Consider the following 6,264-nt stretch of genomic DNA (forward strand, 5'->3'; position numbering starts at 1 on the left):
GTGTATTTCATGATCATTTTAAAATGACCTGTTATTAAATTTCATGTTATAATTCTGCAGCATGTGGAGCTATTAAATGGCTTCAGTATTTGTGTTTCAAAATTGATGCAATTTTTGGGAACAGTCATTCCCCAAACAATAACAAGTTAACTCCTGCACCTATGCTCAATATTTTATAATGCTGATTAAAACTTTGTAAGTGTGAAAAGTTGAAATGTTGTAGATCCTGGCCCTAATTATATCAGGGTGTCTTTAGTCCACTTAGCAGTATTCACTGAACATTTCTCCTTCTGGTCTACCATACTTGCAATTATCATCTGAATCCTTTTGGTTTCAGACCATAAACACAAAAGGCAAGGATGTCATCTTGTGGCATCTGAAAACTCTAGCTGAGATTTTCCTGGTTTGCTGTGACCCATCTACCTGATATTCCCCTCACATATTTGAAAAGTGCCTTGACATATAACATGCTTTTATTTAGTTAAATGTAAAACTCATTGAAACTGTTTCCACATTGTATCATGTTATTTGAGACATCCTGAGCCACATTCTATAAGTCACTGCTATTAGCTCAAGAAGAAATTGTGACTCCATTTCAGTAAGAAGTGTGTTTTGTGTCAACAGTTTTTAAAGTCATAAATCAATTTCACATACATTATGTCAAGTTCCTTTTAAAAATAAAGTGAAACCATGAAAATTAGATAAAATAGGACACCATCTTAAACTCTCTTGAGTTGGAGACACCACTCAGGCAAGGATTTGGTTGTGCTGTCTTTGAGTGATATCCCTAAGTCAAGCAGCCAGAATGCGGGGTCTTTGCATAGAAAAATCGATATTATGCTTACAGTTACTACATTCTCACTGCATGTCACTCTAAAAAGCATTTATAAATAGCAGGCTATGAGATCAGTCTTGCACTCTATCATGCCTAGATTAAGGAAATGTGGAAGTTGTAAAACAAGTACAGATGACTTATTTTGCATAAGAGATTATAACCTAGGGAAAATACAGTCTCATTAGGTTGTACCTGCATGAGTCTTTAACAGGATTGTGGACATCAGAACCTTCACAATTATGAACACATGTTTCTATATTGTAGAAGTAATAACTTATGATTCCATTTGAAATTAATAGCGGCAAGCCATTTGATTGCTTAATGAATTCATTCTTTCTGCAAATATATGGAATATTTTCAATACTGTTAAAGTTCTTGATACATTAATAAATAATGCTTTTGCCTTTGTAAGTATGTGTTTGAATGGATTGGGAAGAAAAAAAAAGAAAGCAAAGTGTTCTCGCTAAATAAATGAGATAGTTCCCTAAAAGGTAAAATGTGCTGTGAAGAATTGAAAACTTAAAGAAAAGTCATGCATCAATATAAAATTATTTACTTTTAGGGGGCAGAGAGATTGGTAAATAATTAAAGATAATTGTGAGGACTAGAATTCAGATTCCCCAGACTCATATAGCAAGCCAAACATCCTACACATATATGTAAGACCAATTACAAGAGAGTGTGACAGAGGATTGATAGTTCCCAACACAGTTGATAAAACCCAAGTCTCAGGTTCAGCAAGAAATTGCTCATGGTGATAGAGGAGGACATCTGACTAGCCTCAGGACTCTCCTAGTCTCTGATCCCATGAACACACACACACACAGACAGAGAGAGAGAGAGAGAGAGAGAGAGAGAGAGAGAGAGAGAGAGAGAGAGAGAGATTTAAAAGTTAAGGATTTCTAAATTTCTGATGGTGACCAAAACTGAGATGAGGTTTGGACAAAAAGAAGTAAACAATTATTTTCATTGAGAAGAAAAAAAACATACATTAGGAGACAAATATGATACTAGGTGTTTGTAGTTTTTGTTTGTTTGTTTGTTTTAGTATTTCCTCCATGCTTTGCATGAAGGGTGATTTCTCATTAGACACTAAATTGAATGTCTTCTTATCAGGCAGTTTGCCCCAAACATTGAAACTATGATAGAACCATGGAACTATCTGTGTTACTCTGATGACAAAAAGGCTTTTAAAATAAAGATAGCATTGTCTGGATATGGAATAAGCTTCTATTTTTTTTAGCATACTTTTATTTTTAGCAGAAACATAAGGTAGTTTTTAAGAATGCATCAGGGGAGGCAAAACATTGATTTGGGGAGCTGAGTGCCCAGCAGGGATGCTTTAGGATTCTATGTTTACCTTAACAAAACACTTATTATCTGTGGGGAGTTGAGAGACAATGAGATAAAAGTAAAGGAATTAAAAGCTAAGAAGAATCTAGTTATTGTTTGATCAAATGAATTTCATGGAGAACTGGCAGTGAGCTTTGTCATTATCCCCACTCTAAGAGCCATTGATTGTCTCTTGCCAAAATCTGATTTTCAGTCTACTGGGAATAAAAAGGCTTAAAGTTGCTGCCACATGTCAACATGATGGGTACTTCTAGAATGGGCTGTGTGATAGGAGTGCTCCCTGTGTATGCTTGGTAAGGTTTCTCTTATTTCTGTTAACTCTGTAATAAGTAAGTGGTGGTCTTAAGAGAAGCCAAGATCTGTGCAAGCAAAATCTGTAATTAAAAAGAGCTCACTCCTCTTTGCCAGGCTCCATAATATTTTATTCTGTTGAAATATCAACATTTGACCATCATGCTTATCACCTAGGCTAACATATTTGCTTCCTAATCTCATGCATTTTAACACACACACACACACACACACACACACACACACACACACACACACAGGCATTACTATGGGATAAACACCTATCTACCTGAGTCATTGTGCTAAGTGTTTACAGATAATCTTTCCTTGATTAATAAATAAATGTTCTAAACAGACAAGTCCCAATTTTGTGCTACATAGTAAGAACCTGTCTTGAAAATTGAAAGGCTGTCCTAACAAAAATAAAATGGTTCTAGTGTCAGCATGAATACCACACCTCTAAAGTAACATAAGGATTCCTGGTTTATAGTGGCACATAAATTAACAGCAGAAAGATGGATGTTAGTGAAGTTATGGGAAGAAATATAGGTAAATGTGATTCATCTGCATGCTACACTGGTGATGTCATGACAATGCTGTGAGACTGATATAAGAAGCGTTTACATCTTATTGCTTGCCCCTTTTCTATAGGGTACAAATATTTTTATGTATTTTACAATGACTTCAATACACTGACCTCCACTTATACACAATAAGGGAGTCCATTAGTGGTAATGATTTCAGTACATTGGGAAATCCTCAATTATTTGTTAAAAAAAATTACCTCAATTATTTTACTCCTTGACTGTGCTAGATTTTTGTTGTTGTTGTTTTTTGAGACAGGGTTTCTCTGTGTAGCTTTGGAGCTTGGAGCTTATCCTGAGACTCGCTCTGGAGACCAGGCTGGCCTGGAACTCATAGAGATACACCTGCCTCTGCCTCCCAAGTGCTGGGATTAAAGGCATGCGCCACCAACGCCCGGCTGACTGTGCTAGATTTATCAGAAGAGTTGGTACTTAATCTTTGTTTTAATTTTTGAGATTACAGTATAATTACATCATTTCCTCTTTATCTTTCTTCTCTCCAAACCCTTCCACATATCCTTATTTTCTCTTTTGCAAATTCATAGTTTCTTTTCATTTATTACTGTGGCATGTACACACATACATGCATATGTAAGTGCATGTGTTTGTGTGTGTGTGTATCCCGCTCAATCTGTATAATGTTACTCCTAGGAATGTTTTCAGCTGTGATAATTGGTAATGGATCTGTTTTTAAAAAATCACATTTCCCATCATCAGAAGTAGTTATTGAACACAAAATGAATTCACAAATTGAACTCAGGATATCTTTATAGACTTTTTGACCCATTTTGATTTGCATGGGTATTTTTTTCTTATTGCTTGTATGTTTTGTTTTCCATTTTTGAAAGATTTGTTACTGTTGCTATTGTTTTGGTATTGTTTTTGGCTTGTGTGTGTGCATTTTCTTTGTTTTTATTTGTTTGTTTTTGAAAATGAGAAATAAAAACATAAATTTGGGTAGGGAAGGAGATGGGTAGAGTCTTGGAGGGACAGGGAGAGAGGAAAACATGATCAAAATATATTGTGTGATTTGATTTTCTTCTATAAAGAAATATATTCATATAATATCAAACTAACAACTTTGTCATATCTGATTTGATGAAAATCTCTTTTTAATATCATAATTGGCTTCCAGGTTGAAACTATATATATGCCTCAAAAACTATCACCTACGTATTTTTTAGTTATTATTAATATGTGTGTGCATGGTATGTGTGTTTGTATGTGTGCATTGTGTTTTTGTTTGAATGCATGTTGTATGTGTGTGCATGGTGTTTGTATGTGTGCGTGTTCATGTGCATAGTGTGTGTCTCTGTGTTTGTGTGTATATGGATGTCATATGTGTTATTTGTGTGTGTGTGCATCATGTGTTTGTGCGTCCTGTGAGTATACATAGTGTGTATATGTATGCATGATATATGTGTATACATGATGTGTGTGTACATTGCAAGTTTGTGTGCATGTTGTGTGTTTGTATGGAGTGTGTTTCTGAATAGTATCATGTGTTTGCATGAGGTATGTGTGTGTGTTTGCATGGTGTATGTATGTGTAGTGTGTATGTGCCTGGTGTGTATGTGAATGGTGTGTTTATTCATGGCGTGTGTGTGTGTGTGTGTGTGTGTGTGTGTGTGTGTGTGTTTATAGTTTTTGTGTGCATGGGGGCATGGTATGTTTTTATGTATACACCAAGTGTATGGGTGTGTATGTATATGTTTGCATGAAGTGTGTGTGTGTCTTTGTGTGTGCAGATACATGCTTACATGAAATGTATTGTGAATGTGGGAGTCATGAGATGGGGATTGGTTGTCTTCTTCTAGGTACTCTTGGGAATGAACTCAGGTTATCCTTCTTGAGCAGCAAGCACTTTTACTTGCATACTCATCTTGTTGTCATTTTACACTAAGGAATGTTTATTATTCATAAAGATGCAGTACAATGAATGAATAAACTGGAATCCTTCAAAATCCTTAAAGAATTGTGTTTAAAATGTTCTCATATCCATTTACACTTTCTATTTGAAATTATTGCATATGTATTTACTAACAAATGTTATGCTTCTATCTTAATTTCATCACATAAAGTTGAAAGTATGCGTCTTATTTTCTGTAGAAAGATTGTTAAATCTCATATAATAGTTTTTGGGAGAAATGAGAGTAATTAAGAAGTACAGTGTTACCTATTTAATTAACCTATTTGTATCCTCAGAAGAATCTTTGGTTGTGTAGAGTGTGTGGGAGCTTGACTTAAGCTAATCTAATCAGAGGTTTTTCTTGCTCATTTGCATTTCTCTTTGGTTGAGTATTCTTTTAACTCAAAAGTAGCCCCCCTGAAAAAATCCTATACTATATGCTTGTGCATAATTAATATTTTTGAAGCTGTTCAATTCATATTCAAGTCTGGGTTCATATCAATCCCCTTTTTGTTACAAATGAAAACAAATGTACATATTTTACAATAAAGAAGCATTCCTGAATGTAAACATATCTCATTGAGAATACAGATGTAAGATGTTGACACCACTGAAGATCTCAGAATTGAGGCAGCCAGTGGATTGCCCTTTCTAATCCACCTTGGACAAAGATAGTTTCACACAGACCTCAAAGAGGCAACTGGTGTTTACTGGAAAGAGGGTTACCTACTTCAGCTAAGTATTTCTCTGAAAGTCAAATTTCCATTTAGAAACCAGTGAATAAAAAACATATTGTTTTTAACTACTTTTTAAAGAATAAATCTTTCTCTTTTGAATCCTCTAACTTATATTGGACTTTTAGGAAGAGGCAAAGCAGAGTGGAATAAACAGCCATATTGTGAAGCCAAATAGTGAGCAGTCCTTTGATGAAAGAAAACAAATAACAGAAACAACTGATGCTCCCTAGGTCTGGCCCCTCTTGGTCACATCATATTGAGACTCAGGTGTAGAAATAGTCTGTATACTTCCACAAGTTCAGTTCAGCTTTGAGTGTTTGCTCACCATGATGTCATGGTCTTGATCTTCCTTTGCTTATATAATTCCTCATTTCTCTCTTCAACTAGACTCCTGGAGCTGGGCCTGGTGCTTGACTGTGGTTCTCCACATCTGCCTCCATTAGTTACTGGGTGAAGGTTCTATGATGGCAATTAGGGTAGTCACCAATCTGATTACAAGAGAGGTCCAGTTTAGATACCCTTTCCACTGTTGCTAGGAATCTTAGCTGGGGTCAT

The sequence above is a fragment of the Cricetulus griseus genome (genome assembly GCF_003668045.3).
Source record: "Cricetulus griseus strain 17A/GY chromosome 1 unlocalized genomic scaffold, alternate assembly CriGri-PICRH-1.0 chr1_0, whole genome shotgun sequence".
Classification (NCBI taxonomy): Eukaryota; Metazoa; Chordata; class Mammalia; order Rodentia; family Cricetidae; genus Cricetulus; species Cricetulus griseus.